At 47.5% G+C, this 21,868-nt stretch overlaps 1 protein-coding gene across 1 annotated transcript in view; it reads right to left on the reverse strand.

Moving 5' to 3' along the window:
- The window catches only part of Kif6 (kinesin family member 6), a 290,945-nt gene that overhangs the window by 116,355 nt on the left and 152,722 nt on the right, over window positions 1-21,868 (reverse strand). The gene's annotated exons all lie outside the window — the stretch shown is intronic.

Genomic DNA, 21,868 nt, shown 5'->3' on the forward strand with positions numbered 1-21,868 from the left:
AAATAATCTACTAGCAATTACAGCCATAAACGAGAAAGAAAGAATCTAAGAAGACTGGCATGCCAAGAAAAAACATTAACAGAACCCCATAGAATGATAGGACCAGGACACCGAGAATAACCATAACAGGACTGGCTTAGCTACTATATGTGTCAGGGTGGGGGCCAGGGACTTACACACACACACACACACACACACACACACACACACACACACACACTCATCCCCTCTTCTTAGGTGTACTTTCCAAAGATGATGGTCACTACAGTGTTGCCCATCCCACAGACCCCTCTGGTACCCAGTCCCATTACCACTGAGGGGTGGAGTGCAATCCCCTCCCTTTGAGACCTGGTGAACCTGTGTGTCCTCTGCCACCAACAGAACGTGGCAGAAACGATTCCTTAGGCTAGGTTCTAAAAGGCAACAACAATTACTGCTGTTTCTCTTGGGACATCTGCTAGCTGTCCGGTAAGCAGCCCCCCTGCCCTGGTGCTGGGGCAGTCATGCTGTGAGGAAACCATATAGAAACCATGGACAGGCAGGAAACAACCTGAGGGGATCAAATCCTAGTCTCCACCCGGAGAAACCGGAACCACCCAGCTGTGACACCCCATCACAGAAGCCTGAGGAGTGAAAAAGTGAGCCGTAGTGTTATTTTAACACCATTAGATCTGGGGGTGATCAGTTACATATTAACAACAAATCAGAGGATGTGCAGAGCCCTGGGTGCCAGCACTCAGGGAAGGCCTGTAAGCACACTTCTAACATTGTGTCACTGGCTTTAGGAGCAGGCAGTGGCAGGAAGCCAGGAGGACTGACTGAGTCTGTTAGTTCAAGCTTGGCATTCTGAAGAGACTGTTGGCAGGGCCAGGGAGGGAGTTCTTGGGGAAAGGCTTAAGAGAGCATGAGGGAAACAGTATCCGAGCTGAGGAAATGAGAGCTGTTATTTAGTAGGGAGAAGGCCAGCAAGACTGTCACCAGCAATCCTGAAGAGACTGGGTTAATGGGCGCGAGGCACCTCCAACTTCCTAGCTAGACAGGCTTATCAAGGCCTCCTGTCACTGCCTGCACTAAACTGAGTAAGGAGAAAGATGACTTAAGGAACAAATAGCTCAGCCTCTGAGGAGACTGGAAGAAGCTGAAAGTCTCTAGAACAATCTACTGAGCCAGCATAAGGTCCCTGAGTCTTAGGCTATGGCTTAGCTAAAGATGGCTTCCAGGACAGCACTGATGACTGTAGCCAAAGGATTTGGAGGGGGGCAACACAGACGGGACAATGACACACGGGACTCCATGGTACACCCCAAACAGCTGACAAGAAGCCAAGAAAGGAAGATTAACTGGTTGAGTTTTGTCTAACAGGAGATCACAAACGGATGTGCAGAGTATGAGTGTTTGTGTGTATTGTTTATGCGGGTACAAGCGTGTGTGTGTGTGTGTGTGTGTGTGTGTGTGTGTGTGTTGTATGTCTTAATATGCATATCGTGTGTGTAGATGAGCATGTGGAGGGACAAGGTCCAGGCTGTCTTCTTGAGTCACTCCACACTCTCTTGTTTTAGGCAGGGTCTCTCTGGGTCTTGAGTCACTCCACACTGTCTTGTTTTAGGCAGGGTCTCTCTGGGTCTTGAGTCACTCCACACTCTCTTGTTTTAGGCAGGGTCTCTCTGGGTCTTGAGTCACTCCACACTCTCTTGTTTTAGGCAGGGTCTCTCTGGGTCTTGAGTCACTCCACACTCTCTTGTTTTAGGCAGGGTCTCTCTGGGTCTTGAGTCACTCCACACTCTCTTGTTTTAGGCAGGGTCTCTCTGGGTCTTGAGTCACTCCACACTCTCTTGTTTTAGGCAGGGTCTCTCTGGGACTTGAGTCACTCCACACTCTCTTGTTTTAGGCAGGGTCTCTCTGGGTCTTGAGGCTCCTGATTCACTGGGGTGGCTGGTGAGCTCCTGTCTCCACTTCCCCAGCACTCACTCACGCCCAACTGTGGATGGATTTTTTGCTAGGGGACCTCAACTTTGGTGCTCATAAATTTCATGACAGGCACTTTATTGAGTGAGACATATTTTAAACTCACCTAAACACATTTGGAAGAAACAACAAAACAAACCAGGCTCTTACTATGTAGCCATGGCTCTCCTGGCTCTCACTGTGTAGTCCAAGATAACTTCGAATTCAAGAGATCTGCCTGCCTCTGCCTCCTGAGGGCTGGGATTACAGGAGTGGTCAATCATGCCCAGAACATATATATTTTAAAAAATGATATTGTACTAGCATTGGTTGAAGGAACGGAGATAGGGAGACATATAAGCAGAATTTGGGATCCCAACCTTTTATAGATGTTTATGAGCTGTGACAGATGCTCAGATGCAAATATCAGCTGCCTCTTATGGAACAAGAAGGAAGTCCAAACACTGGAGCTGAGCACACACAGAAGAACAGAGGACATCTCCAACACTGGAGCTGAGCACAGAGGGGGAGTAGAGCTGAGGGCCATAGAAGACACTTCTCAGAAGGCAGAACCAAGCTCTACTGAAGGACTTGGAGACAGGGGCCTGGGTAGATTACTCTAGGTGTTCTGACCCAAGTGTATATTGAGTACCTTCTATTCTAGCATTGGGGTATCTATTGCAACTACTAAGTTTGCCACTGGCTGAGAATACCTACTGCAGAGGGGCCTGGGGTGGAAATCTGTCCTCACTGATGTCCAGTGAAGCATGGCATTCCAGGTGAAGCATCTGTGGAACCCACCTGGACCTAACTGAGATCCTGGCTCTGAGGCTGATGCTTTCTACAGGCCCAGGATTTTTACAGGGGAAAAATTATATCCCAAAGCAGAGAACCCGTTGTATGTGATTTTCTCTTCATTTTGACATCTAGCCCATTAACTCAGGTCTCACTTCCTCTTTGAAGCTGACTGTTTCATGACTGAAAAATGAGCTCACTTGGAGCAGGAAGGAAGCCTCCATTTGCCCAGCATGTAGCCAGGGTCTCCCATTTACCAGGCCCACATTGCATGCTTGATGGAATTAGAGTGGTGTTGAAAGCTCAGAGTCCAGGCTCCTCCTCTTCCTCCTCCTGCAAAAACCTAGAGAATATGTTTCTCTTTGCTATGGAATTCTTCTAACACTGTCAATCTGGAATGACTCAGAACTATTTACTCAAAGTAAATCACGTCCATGCTGGAATACTGGGACTGGAAGGGACCATAAGAGGTCCAGTAGTTCAACCTTCTCAGTTTTCAGATGAGGACAGTGGGGTTTTATTGGTCAGAGGATGGTGATAAAGTGGTTGTGTGACCTGCCAAGCTTGTATAATTAACAGCAGAGCCAAGAGGAGACATTCCTCCTGTCATCCCGTTCCTCCACTCAACAAACTCTCCTTGGAGCCTGCTGTTCGCATGGCACACGCTTCTCCTTCCTACTCTGCTTCCCCTGGATGCTCACGGTATCACGTTCGAGAGAATCAGGACTTAAGCATTGGTATTTCTCTGCTGACATCTTGATGGGTGGAGATGATAAAGCTATTGCCTTTGGCAAAGCACTGTCTCTAAGTTTGGAGTCTTTAGGCCAGGTAACTTGTACATCACCTTATCACAGAAAATCAAGAAGTAACTTAGCTATGTTCCAAATATAATGATTTTCTTGCTTACATGGCTTCTTAATCTATTTTCTGTTGTTAGTAGTTGTTAATAATTACCACTGACTAGGTAATTTATGAAGACTGAGGCTTATTAAGCTTATGGTTATGGAGGTGGGATGTATTTTCAAGACCAAGGGCCATATCTGATGCTTGTTTTCCTGTATAAGTGGGGCTTTCTGTGAGAGCTCAAGGCAACACAGGGTATCATATACTCAGAGGAGCATGTGCCAGAGGTGTCACCAAACTGGCTTGTATAAAAGACCAACTCTCGGTATGAATCCATCAACCCATTAATCAATGCCTGGATTGGTTTAGTCACAAGGGCAGAGATCCTCAAGAAATAAGCTCTTCTTGACCTTACCCTTCAACAAAAACTTTATTTAAAGAAAGGATTAAAATTCCCTTGCATTTATATTGTGTATGTTTGTGGTGTGTGTGTGTGGTGTGTGTGAGTGAGTGTATGTGTATGTAGTGTGTGTGAGTGTGTGTATGTGGTATGTGTGAGTGTGTGTATGTGGTATGTGTGAGAGTGTGTGTGTGAGTGAGTGTGCATGTGAGTGTGTGGTATGTGTGTATGGTGTGTGTGTATGTGAGTGTGTGAGTGTGTGTGTGAGTGTTTATGTGGTATGTGTATGTGTGTGCATGTGTATGTGGTGTATGTGAGTGTGTATAAGTGTGTGAGTGTGTGGTATGGTGTGTGGTGTGTGTGGTGTGTGTGTATGGTGTGTGTGCTGTGTGTGTGGTGTGTGTGAGTGTGTGAATGTGAGTGAGTGTGCATTGAGTGTGTGGTATGTGTGAGTGTGTATGAGTGTGTGTGTGGTATGTGTGTGAGTGTATGTGTGTGTGGTGTGTGTGGGTGTGTGTGAGTGTGTGTGAATGTGTGGTGTGTGGTGTGAGTGTGTGTAGTGTGTGTGTGTGTGTGTGTGAGTGTGTGTGTGTGTGTGAGTGTGTGTGTGAGTGTGTGTGTGTGTGTGTGAGTGTGTGAGTGTGTGTGAATATGAGTGAGTGTGCATTGAGTGTGTGTGAGTGTGTGTGGTATGTGTATGAGTGTGTGGTGTGTGTGAGTGTGTGGTGTGTGTGAGTGTGTGTGGTGTGTGTGAGTGTGTGTGTGTGTGTGTGGTATGTGTGTGTAGTGTGTGTGTGTGTGATGTGTGTGTGAGTGTGTGAATATGAGTGAGTGTGCGTTGAGTGTGTGTGAGTGTGTGTGGTGTGTGGTATGTGTGTGAGTATGTGGTGTGTGTGTGTGTGTGAGTGTGTGTGTGTGGCAAACTTGCAGCAGTTAGTTCTCTCCTTCCACCAGGTGGATCGGGGGTCAAACTTAGGTTGCACACTTGGCAGCAAGCACCTTTCCTTCTGAGCCATCTTGCTAGCACTTGATCCCACCTCCCCTTATCTCACCTCTACAGACTTCACAGTGGGATTAGATGGCAACATGAGTTTTGGTGGGGTCATTCCAGTGACAACACATGGTCACTCTCAAATCTTGCACACTATGTTCATCTGAAGTTTCTGTCTGATGGGGATGTCCTTCCATATATATGTTTCTCTTATTGGTTGATGAACAAAGCACTGATTTTCCAATAGCCTGGCAGGGAGTATAGGTAGGCGGGGCTACCAGACAAGGAGAATTCTGGGGACAGGACACAGGGAGGAGCCACCAGAGAGATGCCATGTAGTTACCATGGAAAATAGGATGCCAGGCATTCTCTGGCAAGGTAAGGCCATGTAGAAATACATAGATTAGTAGTTATGTGTTAATAACTAGGAGAGAGTTAGCCAGCAAGAAGCCTAAGCCATCAGCCAAACAGTTTATAATTAATGTAAGCCTCTGTGTGTTCATTTGTGGCTAAATGGCTGTGGGACCAGGTAGGACAGAAACTTCTTCAACACTTATCTGCTGTTCTGGCCCATTTCAGGACTTTCCATAATCTTCCCCAGTGCTCAAGAAGGCAGAACTCAACCCAAACCTCTAGACAGCTTGCAGAGCCATCTTTGGTCTCTCTGCATATAGGGGTTGGCATATTCCTCCACACTTGGCATGATAGCAGGGGTCATGGCATCTGGTACAGTACAGACTATGGACATTCACATGGTGTCCTTTTCAACACTGACCATGGGCATTAACTTGGCTTGTGGCAGCAACTTGGACCACAGACACCAACATGACCCGTGCCGCAGCATGGACCATGGACGCCAGCATGGTCTCTGGTGGCAGCATGGATGATGAAGGTCTTTTGAGGGGGCTTGATCTGGAAAACGAACCATTCTTCATCTTGGATATCTTGTTGTTGCTCAGAGCCAGGGTGATCATGCAGCTGGGAGCAGAGCCTGTGCGAGCTCCAGGCTGTGCACACCCCTCTGCCAGCCACACTTCACAGGGACGTGCTCCCCCACTCACGGCAGCCATGCTCCCACATTGTCTCTGCCCCGCCTCTGAGTCTCGAGTTCTGCCCCTTCCACCAGATGCTCACGCTACACCCCGCCTTTGCTCGCCTTTTGATCACACACGCCTCCATTAAAGAGGCACTGAAAACCGCTGTGTGTCACACAGTACACTTTCACTTTTAGTTTTGCTCAAACAGCTTTACATGTCTTAGGATTTCTATTGCTGTGAAGGGACCCCATAACCATGGCAACTTCTCTTTTCAAGACAAGGTTTCTCTGTGTAATCCTGGCAGTCCTGGAACTCACCTTGTAGACCAGGATAGCATCAGACTCAGAGATCCTGCCTGCCTTTTCCTTGTGAGTGTTGGGATTAAAAACATGCACTATAACCACTCAGGTGACTATGACAACTCTTATAAAGGAAAACATTTAATTGGGGCTGACTTACAGCTTCAGCGGTTTAGTCCATTATCATTATGGTGGGACATGGTGGCATCCAGGCAGACATGGTGCTGGAGAAGGAGCTGAGAGTTCTACATCTTGATCCCCAGGCAAAAGGAAGTGAACTCTGTGTTGCAGTCGGCATAGCTTGAGCATAGAAGACCTCAAAGCCCACTGCCACAGTGACACACTTACTTCAACAATGCCATACCTAATAGTGCATTCAAACAACCAGAATATAGGGGTTATACCTATTCAAGCCACCCACAAAATGCAAAATGAGTCATTGGTCTGGTTCAAGGTTTTTGGTTTCCAAAGCACCATAAATACTGGACTATTGCCGAGACCCATCTCAGATGTCCTGTTTTTGCCCAGAGCTAGAGTGACCTTGTGGCTGAGCAGCACATCTGCGGGCAGGATCCAAGCAAGCCCAGGTCACTGCACACACCCCTGCCCTTGGCACCCGTCACCCCACTAGTTCAGTAGGCACAGCCATCCTGCTTGCAGCCCAAGGGCAGCAGTCAGGCCTGTCTCCACCCCCAGCGGGGCAAGCAGCAATGGCTGCTCCGTACTGCAGGCAGGGTCCACTGGCCCAAGCCTCCCAGAGGCAGAGAACCAGCACCACCCAGCAACAACAGGGGCTCCACCATCTTTTTCCAATTCCACGAGACTACTTTTGAAAGACATCTTCCCATGAGACCTGTCCTTTTTCGGTTGTTTGGGAGGCACTGAGTGCTTTATAGACTCATCCTCAAACACGTCTCTCCTCTGAGAGCCGGGGCCTCTCAGGCTGCTTGGAGCAGCTCCATGGTCCTGCAAGTGCCAACGGCTATAGCCATCTTGAACATTTAAGAATGCCATTTTCTTTTTTGTCTCAAATGTGTGGACTTGCTGCACGGCTTAGGATGGTTTATATGTGGCAAACGAGTCTAGCTCATCCCTATCCTGTTATCCTGAACACAAGGTACATCCTCTGAACATAAACTTGTATCCCTCAGTCACCTAACTCCCAGGCCACCAGCCACCAGACTGTTTATATAGTAAGAAGATGCCCTCCCACAACAAGGAAAGCCTTCCTCGAGCTGAGAGGATTCAATGCTCAGTAGCAAAGTTCTGTGCTTTGTAAATGTGTCAGTCAGCTTTCTGATACTGTAACAAAGTACATGAAATGACTTATATGGAGAAAAGGCTTACTTTGCCTAATGGGTAAGTGGTGGGTTTGGGCATCTGATGAGGGTTCTGGATGGCAGGGCTGGCAAGTATAGGGTAGAACAAGCTGTCACCTTGAAACCAGAAAGCAAAGTGGTGTGAGGACCAGGTCCTGGGGCCCCACAACCTCCTGATGGTGTCACCCTGGGGACCAATGCCCTGGGAAACACTGAACTTCCAAACTCCAGCAAAACGTTAAGTACTCATGGACACTTAGGGTATACTGGAGGAGAGGTAGTACCATACATTCTCTATGTTTTAAACAGAAGCATCGAGAAACACAGCCTTTGAGCAGAGTTCATGTTAAATTTCAAAATGAGCAGGAGGATGCTTTAGGAGTGCAGAGTTTTAAAAAGAAAATATAATGCCCAGGTATAAAGGAAGAAACGGCCTTATTCTTTTTGTGACCAAATAAAAACACTGCGGTGTTTTCTTGTTCTCCATCTCTGATCCTCTTTGTAGGAAGTAAAGAATCAAGATGAATGAATGTGAAGTATTCCCAGTGGAAAACAGTTAATGTTCAGGAAGTTTTTTCTGATCTTGGTGACAAAGAAGATAAGCTGGGGGATGACAGTGGCATGGAAATCCCTGAAAGTTTCTGAGCGGGTGGTGGGCACTCCCCAGGCTCCTCCTGAATCTGAATCCAAACATGCTTTTCACATGCGGGGAATTCCACGGGGACTTGGAAATGGGGGTACCAGAGAGTGCAGAGTGGCCTCATTTATTTAGGGAAAGGAAATAAAGGTGGGAAAACTGCATCAGAAACTGCTCTACTCTGTGTTGGTGGTCACCCCAGAATTAACCAGTCACCAACATTTTCGGCAGATGAGATAACTGCATTCCCAAGGAGCCACAGAGCAGACGGTGCCTGCAGCTCAGATGAGACTTCCAAAGAGTTCTTATTCATTTAAGGTGGCAGTGGGGGGACAGCAGAGCTGTCCCCAGTGTGCCTCGGGTCTGAAGTGAGTCTGGGATGAGACAGACACACAAGGCTGGTGAGGTGTGGCAGCACGGAGGGCAGCAGCTGGCCATGTGTCTGATGGAAGAAAACACTAGGTACCAAGGGGATGCAGGAGTGAGCGCTCTGTGGCCTATGCATCATGTCTCAGCACACTGTTCTCCCAGCCCAGCCGTAATCCAACATGGTGGCCTCCAGAGGCGGGGGATGGTGCCCATATTTACACCCTGCAACCCTTTCCTCAGTGGCCTCTTCCTGTTTTCTCCAAACCGCCTACTTAGGCTGGGAGGTGTGGAGGATTCTCTGGCAGAGTTAAAGGCTTCGACAGCAGAGGGCAAGTGATGCTGGGAATCAGATAAGTCTAAGACTCAATAAAACTAGTGGCCGCCTGGGTGGATCCTAGGTTTCTAGTCAATTAATTGAAGGGAGAGGGCTATTATTTAAGGCCTTTCAAATGCATCGCATGGATTTTTGCTAGCCCTATACTTTATGAAGAGGACCACAGCCAACCTGCTATCTATGGGGGTGGAGGGGATGGGGCCAAAGAACCCCAAGGCCATGTGCACATGTGGACCATTCTGCAACAATACTAAAGATTAATGCAGGGGACACCACGGGGCCCAGGGACTCCTGAGTAAGAGGCAGCTGCGGGATGGAGCCCTATTGTCCAGGGCTGCTGTGGTCGGGGAACCTAAGCTTCAGCAGCAAACTGTCTCCCTGTCCTAATGGTTTCATCCATTCTCTCCTTCCTTCGAACTATCAGCCCATTTTTCTTCTTTTCCTTAATAGGAAACCCCTAGGCAGTCGACCCTGTCTCTGAAAATCCCACATAATCCGCATCCTGTTACGGTTTGGCCCCGGTGCCCACCATTGACTGAAAGGGATCTACCTAGGTTCCCAGGGCCTCACTGTTAAGCCTCACTTCATCTGACTGACCACGGCCCAGATGGGAGTCGGCAGGGGAGGGAGAGCCTGCCATATCCAGACCTCAGGATTCAGGGAGCTGAGCTGGCTCTATAGAACGGTGGTTCTAGGAGAATTGCTAAAATTTCTTGACCACATCCCCTGCTCAGTCACTACTTTTAAAACTTACTTTTACTAGCTTATAAAGAATTCAGTTTCACCGTGGCATTCCCCTCCCCCTGTCATACTTCCCCACCCAGTGGCCTCCTTTCCACTTCCTGCCGCCAGCCCCCCCCCGCCCACTCAAGCTCTCCATCTGTTTTCACAGTCAGTGCCCACGCTCCCACGCTCCCATCCCTTCCTCACACGCAGCCATTAAAGTCAGGCTTCGGAACGCCTCCTAATTCTCTTCCTTACACACTGGCCACGATTTTAAAGCACTTCCTACTAACACACAGTTGAGACCCCAGAAACCCCAAGAAGAGCTGAATCACTTCCTGTTCATCAAGGGAACGGCAGGTCTAGACCCCAAGGAGTGAAGTTGAGAGAAAAATCTCCATTTTCAAGCTAGAAAATGATGGTAGAAGATAATTTTTGCAGAGAAGTTATCCAACTGTGTTCAATGCCTAATGCCACCAGAAGCTACTTAACAATGACACGTTATTAGCACTTCCATTTTGAACTCAGGATGACGACTGTACACTTATTGAGTGTACAGTCTACTCTAAAATGAGTCAAGGCCTGAAGAAACACAGGTTTGGTTTGGTTTTGCTTCAAAAACTGATATGAGATTCCTCTGAAAATTATCAAATGTGTGAATTCTGCTTTGATTTCTTGTACTTAGTCAAACTGTTTAAAAAGTCCCACACACTTGTACCATACTTACTGGACCAGCACCACGATAAATGAATGGCAGGGGGTCACAAAATCAAGATTCTTATGTCGTGTCTTTACAACTGTAGATGTCTTGGCTGTTTATGCAGTGCCTACTTCTGGCTCCTCCCTGGGACTACACTGAAAATGGAAAGCTTTCCATTTTGTGTCACCTCGCTGTTGCAATTTCCATAAGTTTTTCAGTGACAGGCACCAGTCTGCCAAAGTGTCAGCCGCAGGCCCTAGTCCAACATAAATGCCTGACACTGCCCGGCTAGCCCACTGCCTTAGTTACCCCACTGGACACCCTCCCGCTTAGGCTCTAAACTTCCAAGAAAAGCAGGTCTGTCAGCTATGAGATTGGTATAGCTGTCATGCAGAGGAGCTGACGCGGGGAAAGTCCCTTGTCATTAGCGGAGGCTGAGGACTATCCCAGGAATGGCCTGGACTTAAAGATCTCATTTTTAACTTCCCAGCATCCCCTGCAGAAGGTCTGAGTGCCAAGACAGGAGAGGGCGGGGGGGGGCAACAATTGGGTCTATTTACCAGTCAGTCAATACGGGCCTGGCGCTCCTCAGGGTTCTTAAAGCCTCTAGGATCCCGAACTCATCCCAGACTTTAGAAGGGAGAACTGTCACCCTTGGTGACAGTTAGTTCGGGTCAGTCCTTGGCACTCACGTCCTTATCCTCTTCTTCCTGCCCTCAGCAGACCAGCTTCCTCGCTTTTCCATGATGTTCTTTTTCTACCCCATTTCCCATTCCCTCTTACTACAGCCCACCCCCAAAACCGTCCCTCCTCACAACCCTGTAAGGGACCATCTAAGAAACACTCAATGACATTTGTGACCAGAAAGCCAACCTAGTTACCAGACAGGCATATTCTTGGCTGTTATCTTCAAAGGTTTATCCCATAAACCAAGAAGATGGGAAGTCACACAGGGAACAAGCCCATATTCTCAAGGGTATGCAAGAACCTGTGAGGATTTACTAAGAAACCCATGTTTGACAGACTTAGTGGGCTTTCTAGGAGAGACCTTACCCTCTCCGAGGAGCGGACGGAAGCGGGGAAGGAGGAGAAATGGGATTTGAATGTAAAAAAGAAATTAATGAAAAAAAAAGAAGCCCATGTTTATCACTGCCTGGCAGAGCTCAGATCAGGGTATCAGGCACTTTGAGACTTGCTGGCCACCATGGATGCTGACACCCCCTCCCCCATTCCAAGATCCTGCCAGTCTTTTTTGCAAAGACTTCTCTGTGTGGCTCTGTAACAGCTGTGCCAGACGTCTGCTTATCTCAGGAGGGCTAGCCTCTAGTTCCTCCATGTGTCCTGCTTATCTCAGGAGGGCTAGCCTCTAGTTCCTCCAGATGTCCTACTTATCATAGGAGGGCTAGCCTCTAGTTCCTCCAGGTGTCCTGCTTATCTCAGGAGGGCTAGCCCCTAGTTCCTCCATGGGTCCTGCTTATCTTAGGAGGGCTAGCCTCTAGTTCCTCCATGTGTCCTGCTTACCTTAGGAGGGCTAGCCTCTAGTTCCTCCAGACGTCCTGCTTATCTTAGGAGGGCTAGCCTCTAGTTCCTCCATGTGTCCTGCTTATCTTAGGAGGGCTAGCCTCTAGTTCCTCCATGTGTCCTGCTTATCTTAGGAGGCTAGCCTCTAGTTCCTCCAGACGTCCTGCTTATCTTAGGAGGGCTAGCCTCTAGTTCCTCCATGTGTCCTGCTTATCTTAGGAGGGCTAGCCTCTAGTTCCTCCATGTGTCCTGCTTAAGATGACCAGCCTCTAGTTCCTCTCTCTCTTGAGAGCACCTACTAGGGCAGGGATTCTTCTCCCTTAGTGGCACAGAGGGAGAGGTGGGGGAGAACTTGCCATTTAGACGAGATCGGGCATGTTCAGGGTGGTATGGCCGTAGACGAACTTGCCATTTAGAAGGTAAGGGCGGACCAGACAAGACACACTCCAGCAACAGAGGCTGTAAGAGTAAAGAGGTCAGATGGCCTGAGACAACCTCACCTACTTTAACGCTGCTCCTAGAACCCACTTAGAAAACTTGTTGTAGAGGGCCAGTGAGAGTTTTCTCTTGTGCACAAAACAGTCTCTGTTGCACCTACTGCATCTGCTGTTACAGCTGCAAAGACAGTCGTGGACAATACATAGATGAATAAGTATGGCTGCATTCAGTACATACACAGGGGGAAACTGTGTACGTACACAGGGGGAAACTGTATACGTACACAGGGGAAAACTGTGTACGTACACGGGGGGAAACTGTGTACGTACACGGGGGGAAACTGTGTACGTACACGGGGAGAAACTGTGTACATACACGGGGGGAAACTGTGTACATACACGGGGGGAAACTGTGTACATACACGGGGGGAAACTGTACATACACAGGGGGAAACTGTGTACATACACGGGGGGAAACTGTGTATATACACGGGGGGAAACTGTGTACATACACAGGGGAAAACTGTGTACATACACGGGGGGAAACTGTGTACATACACGGGGGGAAACTGTGTACATACACAGGGGAAAACTGTGTACATACACAGGGGAAAACTGTGTACATACACAGGGGTGCTGCCCAGGCTGTGGGCTGTAGCTTGCCTGCCGCTGTTGCATTCACTAAACAGAACTACGGAGGAAGGGGTGACGGCAGAGTGTTGGGTGCTAACTGAACCTAAAAAGATTGTTTGAGAATCAAGTTGCCAAACGGATAGTGCCTGGCGCCTTTTCTGAAGGCGGATTCCCCTTTTAGATAAACAATGCGGGCGTATTCAAGCCTTGCAGCCTTCTCTATGGGCCTGCAGAAGGAGAGACCAATAGAAAAATGGGAAAAAGAAGTACTGGTTGACAACAACAGCTGCTAAGCATGCTGAAAACTAAATCTAGAGAGAACATGACACGGGGACACTGTGCGGAGCACCAAAGATATGCTTCCCATAAATTCTCCTGCAGGGCTCAGCACCAAGCATGAGCTGGTACAAGGCTGGGAAGCGCTACTAGAGAGGACTGGGATCCAGGTCCACGGGCTATGGTGGATGGTCAGAACTCATGGATGTGGTAGCAGAGACCCCTCCTTATTTCCCTGGGGGTGAAATGCATTATGTCTGACTTTTAGTTTAGGGTATTTTTGAAGGAGGTGGAGAAAGGACATTACAAGAAGATGCAACAGCACGAGCAAAGCATGGTGGGAAATGGTAAGTGCATTGAGAGAGGGGATAGGATCATGTCAAGAGGGACCAAATGTTCCAGTGTGAGAGCTTGGCGATTCAGATACTGCCAAAGAGGATTTGGTGTCCAGCAGTCCCAGCTGGTTCTCTCTGTAAATAGGTAGCTTTCCCTGAAGACAAAACAGAAAGACTCAAATCCCACTGAGCCTGCTATCTGCCAGTTTTCTCTCATGAAACATCTGGACTGAGACTGTGGCAGAACAATGTTCCTCGGGTTTCCGGACTGGAGGGACCAGTTCAATAGGCTGCGACCAGTGCAACAATCAGAAATCAAAGGTCCTCATAGGGGGACTGAGATACGGTGGGAGTCGGAAACAGTAGCATTCCTTTGAGCAAAACTCTTTTCTTTGTCCTGTGCTCTTTTTGCTGTTGTTGTCTGAATAGACTCTGCATATGGTTGTGTGTGTGTGATCATGTGTGTGCAGGTACACATACACATGTGTGTATGCCAATGTGTACATGGGGAGGCAAGAGATCACGGTATCATCCCCCAGGTGCTCTCCTTCTCTCTTAACGATCGTGTGATTGTGTGTGTGTGTGTGTGTGTGTGTGTGTGTGCGTGTGAGCGTGTGTATGCACAGGTGCCTTTGGAGGCCATAGGTACTGAATCTCCCTGGAGCTGGAGCGATCGTGATCCACCAGCTGTGAGTGCAGGGAACCAAGCTCAGTCTTAACCACTGAGCATCTCTTCATCCTCTCTGCCTTTTGCGAAATGAAGTGTCCACTCCAGGAAGCCAGACTCACTGACCAGGAGCTCTAGGGATCCCTCTGCCAATACGTCTCCAGTTTAAAGAGTGCAAATGCACACCATCTCATGTCTGGCTATTCACAGATGCTCGGGAATCAAACTCAGGTCCTCATGCTCTAGACGCTTGTATGTTCCTAGTCACCTCCTTAGCCTTCCTTACAGGGTATGTTTTTATATATACAGATAATATAGTATGCATTTATGATTCAATATTTATGTATCTTCAACTAATATATAATCAGTAGGCTTAACCACTGATTACTTACAGAAATTACAATTATAAATATTAATATTATTTGTATGTTTATATTATTTAAATTATATATATTCACATAAGACCGTATAATTACATATACATGTATATAAATTAGTAAATACATTTAGGCTGATTATATATATACATATATATACTAATATAAATTAATGAATACACTTACACTGATTATTTATACAGCTTATGTACCAATTCGAAAAAGTATGTTTAAAAACAGTAATTAAGAGTAAGGTGATAAATGGGAAGATTAAGGTAAATTTTCAGGAAAGTGTTATTTGTAGTGCTTTCAGTTTTAAAAGGCAAATATTCCCAGCGGCGCTTGCAGATTTAAAGATGAAACTTTCTATGACACCTTTTTGCTAACTTACACAGGCAGTCAGCTCATAAACAGCAAACCACAGCCCTGAACTGGTGTAGATGGCAGCCCCGGGTCCTTTTCTGGTTCATTCAGTCCTTTGGAGGCCTTTCTGGGCAACAGTGGACCATGACTGCTCTTTCCCCCTGCTCCAATCCTAGGACTGAGTGCCGAGTGAGGTCTGTGTGTGGAGCACCCGGGCCGTCTCCCCAGGAAGACAACAGTCTTCCTCCTCCTCTTCCTTTTCCACAGTGCCCGTGCTCTCACTGGATGGCACTCCTCGTGTCAAGCGACGAGAAAACTCGCAGTCCTACAGAAGTCCTCCCTGCCCACATATTCTCACGTGACTCCCACTTCTGGCTGAGAACTGAGCTGGTCAGAGGGACCCCCTGAGGAATGTGATGGCTGCTTCCACATTGGTTCTTGTTTGTTTCCTGTTGTGTTGGAGACAGGGTCTCAGAATGTAGCCCAGGCTGGTCTAGAACTCACTCTGTAGCCCAGACTGACCTACTGGTAATACCACTGCCTTAGCTTGCCAAATGCTGGAATTACAAAAATGAGACCCGACACCCAGCTCTTGTTTATTCTTTTTAGGTATTGATCTCATCTACCCAGAAGGAAACGACACCAGCTCAGTTTCAGACTCCTGGAAGAAGATGCCTGTATGGGGCAGAGAATCTGTAGCCTTTGCAATAGGGTTTGGCTTGGGGCAGGGGGCTGGAAAAGCATGGGAGGGAGAGGGCAATGGTGAGTGCTGACGGGAAAGTTATACTGTGGGAGGGATCCAGTGACTGCTGCATTCACTAGTGTTCTGTTGCTGTGATAGGAACACAAAGCAACTTACAGAAGGGAGAGTCTACTTGGCTTACAGTTTCAGAGGGACGAGTCCACTCTGGGGACGAGCATTACAGGCAGGTGGGCACAGTGGCCGGAACAGAAGCTGTGAGCCTGGGTTTTCAACGGAGAGGGCAGCTGGAACCAGGGCGGGGCTATGCATCTCAAACCCCACCTCTGGACAGACTACCTCCAGCAGGCCTGAATGTCCTAAGCCCCCCAAAGAGCACCACCAAGTGGAGGCCACAGGTTCAAATATGTGAGCTCATGGGGTCGTTTCTCAGTTAAACAGCCACAGCTCTCTGCAGTTTACACTTCTGGTGCCTGTGGGGAGCACGGGCTGATGGGGACTCCTCCCCCTGAATGCATCACACAAAACAAGGCAAGACCAACCACTTCTGCTTGGTGAAAAACAGGACCTCAGACCTGGTGTCGATCTTCTGCAGAACAAAGCTGTCCCACAGAAATGGCAAATTGAGCATTGATGCCACGAACACAGAGATAATGAGCTCCTGCGGGTTCCATTTGCTAATGGCAAGAATTGATCACTTCATGCTGAATGTGTAATTAAAGTGGGGAGAAGTACTGAACAGTGAAGTTATGAAACGGACATGATAATCAATTAGGTTTTTACTTCTGCTTAGAAAGATTGAGAGTCTGTCCACTGTCTATCCAAGCTGACACAACAAGTTTAACAGAACTTGATGAATTCAGAGACAGCAATAGACTGCTAAATTATATTTCTTGCTCTGTAGGACGTTATCAGAAAGCTATCCCAAGCCTGGGTGAGGAGAATCACAAAGAACTCACATTACATAAAGTGTTACGTTCCCATCATCTCATGCATTCCAACGCCATGTTGGTTCTGCCTATATTGTAAAACCAGTGGCTAAGAGATATCATGGAGACCATGGGAGACCAGAGAAATGTTGGCACAGCCAAGGGCTGCTAAACTTGAAGGAGTTGGAAGACTTGGATTTGAACTTATGAACTATTAACACATCTTTCACATAGTTCTGCACCACAGACACAGCAGGACACTTTCTAATTCAGTGTACACCAGCAACAGCAGAACAGGACAGGATGCAGGAGAAAGCCACAGCGAATTGGAAGAGCTGTTGTGCACACGTGTGCTGTAGATGTGTATTATGCGTCTGTGGCACTCTTGCACAGCTGAGATAGGAATCATTTAGTCATGAGGATAATGGTTGAACTTGCTTTTCCTCAGTTTATATCAAGATTGTAAAATGAAATGGAGACTTCCACACTTTCTCCACAGAAAGCACTATGCAAGACATAAGACACGGGACTTGAAATATGTGTACAGCTTTATGAAGAGAAGTGCTTAGGTGCTAATTTGTGAACACTAACACAAACTGATATGAGCAAAAGGGATAACATTCATATACTCAAAATCCAGGCAGAGATTATATCTCAATTATGTTATTGCACAGTAGGTGGCCGTGAAAGGTTAGGTAAATTGTTAAGGGCACCTACCCAAATGATGTTCCAGATGGCTACCCTCTACCACCTGGTTGGTTGAATTTGTGGGTGAGACCATTCCAGTCTCACAAAATATTCCAACTTTGTTCAAATGGTATGTTTGCATTTATGAAAATGAGTCTCCTGGAGCTTGAGAGATGGCTTAGCACTTATTGCTCTGCAGAGGATCTGAATGTGGTTCCCAGAACATGCACCAGATACTCATAACTGCCTGTAACTCCTGCTCCAGAGGGTCCTACAGCCTCCTCAGACACTTGCACTCACATGCATATAGCCACAAACAGGCATGCACTAAACCACATCATTTTTTAAAAGTCTCTAAAAAATATAGGATACTCCTAAAAAGAGATATGTAAATGTCTGGATGGCAAAAATACAGAAAGGAGCCTCATGCCCCAAAGATGCAGGATACCTTTGTTTTTTATCAGGAGTGAAAAAAGGGCAAACCACTGTGTGTGTGTGTGTATGTGTGTGTGTGGCCTGCTTTTATTGCATCTGTTAACTTCTCTAAGGCATTTGACATAATGCCCAGAACTTGGCTCTGGGAGCTACTCAGTCTGCCTGCCTTGGGAAGTTCTTAAGTACTCCTTGTCTATCCCAATTTCATGCTTCTCTATCAGCACAGAGGGCATTTCGTGGAATACGGTATGCAAATAGTACTTACATGTCACTTGTCAGCTTTGGAAATTTGGAGTGTTTCTAGACACCTGAAAAAGTTCCAGGCGAGTTGGATGTATTATCAATCATAATATCAGTAATAGCCTTGGTTGCTAAAAGTACTTACAAAAATGTTACTAGTAAAAAGGCTTAGCTCTAGAAAGACCTCACATGATAGGGAGTCCATCATGCCTATATTAGGCCAGCACTGGGGTCAGAGTAATTGGACAGTTGGAGCACTGGTTCCTTTGGGCCCAGCAGAGACTGATGAATCTGCATAAGCAGGTGTGCATAGGGGCGAGTTTTGTATTTAGCCACGACACCCACAGTAATAGCACATTGCATGTGTCCTCCATGTGCCACAGCATAGTATCCCGTAGCCCACGGGAAGTCGCCAAATACTTAAAGAGAGAACTTTGAGAAGTGTTTTGTGCTAGAATCTGCCTGGTGTTTTTTTTCTGTTTTGGAACATTAGACTTGTGCTGAGCTAGAAGCACAGGTGAGAAGGAAGACCAGAACTTGCAACCTGATATGATGTGAGGGTCAACTCTAGTCACCCCCAAAGAAACACACAGAGATCTGCACACTAATCCAACTACAGAGACCTCCTCATTTCTTCTCTGGGACAGGTCCTTTTATTTGGTTCTAGGAGTTGAACCCAGGGCACTGTACATGATAGGAAACATGGTCACTGTGGCCCAAGCATTAGAGATGGTCAGTGAATTCCTGACATGAGGCAGCATTACAAAGATCAGAGCCAGGAGTAGGATTCTGGGAAGAAGTTAGGCCAGTTTAGAATTTAAGATAATCAACGAGTATGTTTTTTTAGCAGATGTATATTGCATGGGGGCTCACTAAAAACTTAAACACATATCAGAAGAAGTTCAAATTTAGCTGAATGTTTTCTATCTCCTATTGATGAATTTTATAAACATGTGAGGCATCTCCATTCAGAAAAGCACATAAAATAACCATAAACAGAGAGTGTCTCAGACACAGAAGTATAGCAATCAGGGAAGTACAAAGGCAGTGTAGCAGACAGAAACAGAGGGCTTCCTGGACAGTGACTCCCCACACGCAGAGTGGAGGCGGGTCCTTCACACACACACCTGTGTGGCAAATAGGGGCACAACTCTGAGAGTGAGAGCCAGCAGAACCGGACTCTCACAGGAACAGGGTGACAACTGTTGTGATGTCAGAGCAATGGAGAGATGGGTTTTGTTTTCTTTGTGGTTTTTTGGAACACTCTCATTATGTACCCTTGGCTGGCCTGGAACTCACTCTGTAGAACAGGCTGGCCTGGAACTCACTATGCAGACCAGGCTTTCCTGGAACTCACTATGCAGACCAGGCTCACAGAGATCCACCTGCCTCTGCTTCCAGAGTGCTGGGATTAAAGGTGAGTGCCCATGACTGGCTCAGTAGAGAGATGTTTTTATAAACATCATGTCTTATGCTGGAAACTAAGTTAGGATCTGTTTCTTGGCTTCCAAAATGCAGAGCACACCGACAAAAGCATTCCCATGTTTGCTGGTGTAAATCCCAGAGAATCCAATTTGATAAAGGGGATGCTGATGGATTCCTTAAACTCCAGGACAAGCCAGGTGTCATTACTGTCCCTGGTCAGGAGACGGATTTTAGGACCTTCCCTCAGAGGGAAAGGACAGAACAACTGTTGGCTAGGAAGTCTAAGCACCCCTAGCTCCATGCCTGATCCAAGACAATAGAACCCTGGAAGAACCTCCCTGTTTCCCAATTTCTTCTGCTGTAGTGTCTGTGTGTCACCTCCAGGGGGCCCTATGGAGGCCTCTCAGTAGAAGAGACCCTGCAATTCAGGGGAAGCAATACCAGTTTTGTAAAGTTCTAGCTGAGGAGTGGCACACATCGATGAAGCTACGGAGCGATTGCCATCTCTGCAGAAACGAATAGCCCATCCCTCGGACTGCTGCTGGGTCCTCCCTCCTGGGGCTGCCTCCCCAGTCCTAGGATTATGAGTGGGCACTGGAAGGCTGAACTTCTATAAGGTGAGGGATCTGGGGGTTGAAGTCAGTCCCTGTGTCAAGCAATTTACCAAAAGAACCATCTCCCCAGCCATGGACTACTCTTTGAGGAATGATGCAGGGCTTTTCCTCATGAAATGACAGCTCTACGCACTTGTTACAGACGGTGATTTCAAAACAGATCAGCTGGTAGACAGATAGACGTGTGCATGGATGAACAGGTAGATAGACAGAGAAGATAGGCCAATAGAAGCAGTAGACACAGCTATAGGAAGATAAATAGACATAAAGATAGAGTCAGACAGACAGGGCTTGTCGTAATTTGCTTTCAGAGTCCATCACTACGGGAAGTCAGGACAGGAACTCAAACAGGCAGGAACTTGGAGGCAGGAGCTGATGCAGAACATGGAGGGGGCTGTTTACGGACTTGTTCCCCATCGCTTGCTCACCTCCTTTCTCACAGAACTCAGCACCAGGTACCCAGGTGCTGGGTCCACCCACAGTGGCTGGGCCCTCCCCCATCCATCATTAGCCAACACAATGTCCCACAGGCCAATGTGATGGGCGGCTGGTTCCTCTCCCCAGATGACTTAGATCGTGTCAAGTTGGCCAGAGTTAAGTAGGACAGGGTATATATGAGCTCATGCTGTCCACTGCCGCTGCTCAAACATCAGAAATCCATTCCCACCAAAGGTTGGAGTGGTCAAAGTTTGGGAGTGCAGAGGCATGAGAGCGGACGTCTGTGTGCGGGCAAACGCCTCATCTTTCCTTCTCCCTACTAGCTCCCATCTCCAGTCTCGTTCACTCACCTTCTCTACATGCCTTTCAAATAGGATTTGAAAGACGCATTTTCTCCAGGGAAGGGCACATATGAGTTTTCTGTGGTAAGCATCAAGGTGGGTCTCCGCCCCCATTTGCCTCCTGGATCTTTTCTTCCTAACTTAGTGGAGGACTAGGCGGTGCCAGATGGATAAAACAGCAGGGTTTGATCTCATGAGAACAATTTGGTGTGAGTGTGTGTGTGTGTGTGTGTGTGTGTGTGTGTGTGTGGTTTCACAGGCCAGAAAAGGGTACTGAGTCACCCGAAACTGGGGTTATGAGCCACCCAATATGGGTGCTGTGAACCAAACTTGGGTCTTCTGCACGAATACTACATACTCCTAATTACTGAGCCATCCCTCCGGCCCCTCTACCTTATTATTACTGTTGTTGTTGTTATTGTTATTACTTGAGACCAGGTTTTTCGCTGAACCTACAGCTCACTCATTCAGCTAGGCCGGCTATCCAGAGAGCTAATGGGATCCTCTGCCTCTGCCCCCCAGCCTGGGATCAAAGACGCCCGCTGCCGTGTCTGGATGTCTGCTGGAGTTACAGCATTGTGAACTGCTCACCGTGTGGGTGCTAGGAATCGAACCTGGGTCCTCTGGAAGAGCAGCACAAGTTCTTAGCTGCTGAGCCGTTTCTTTAGCCCTTGCCACGCACAATCGGCTTTACAAAGTGCTGCAGACAGGCACCAGGGCTCTGTGCATGCTAGGCAAGCATACAAAAGAACAGTGTGACTCTCCAAACTGAGCCTGAACAACCAACCGCTCTCATCTTTCCAAGGAAACCGCAATAGACATTTAGTCTCCATATGGCAAGTGGAGGCCCCAAAGCCTCGCCTCGCTTCTTGGACAAGGACTCCAGGGCTCTCCAGTGAACCATAAATTCAGCCCCACTTTCCAGTTCAATGGTGCGCATGTGCGGCATAGTCAGAGGGGAGAGGAAGAAAGGGACACGCGTTTGCCATCATCTCAGAGACGGTCAATGTGACCTACCCTGCATTAGAAACAGCTCTGGCATGGCCTAAAGAAGTGGGC

Source organism: Mesocricetus auratus, unplaced genomic scaffold (genome assembly GCF_017639785.1).
Source record: "Mesocricetus auratus isolate SY011 unplaced genomic scaffold, BCM_Maur_2.0 Super-Scaffold_100021, whole genome shotgun sequence".
NCBI lineage: Eukaryota > Metazoa > Chordata > Mammalia > Rodentia > Cricetidae > Mesocricetus > Mesocricetus auratus.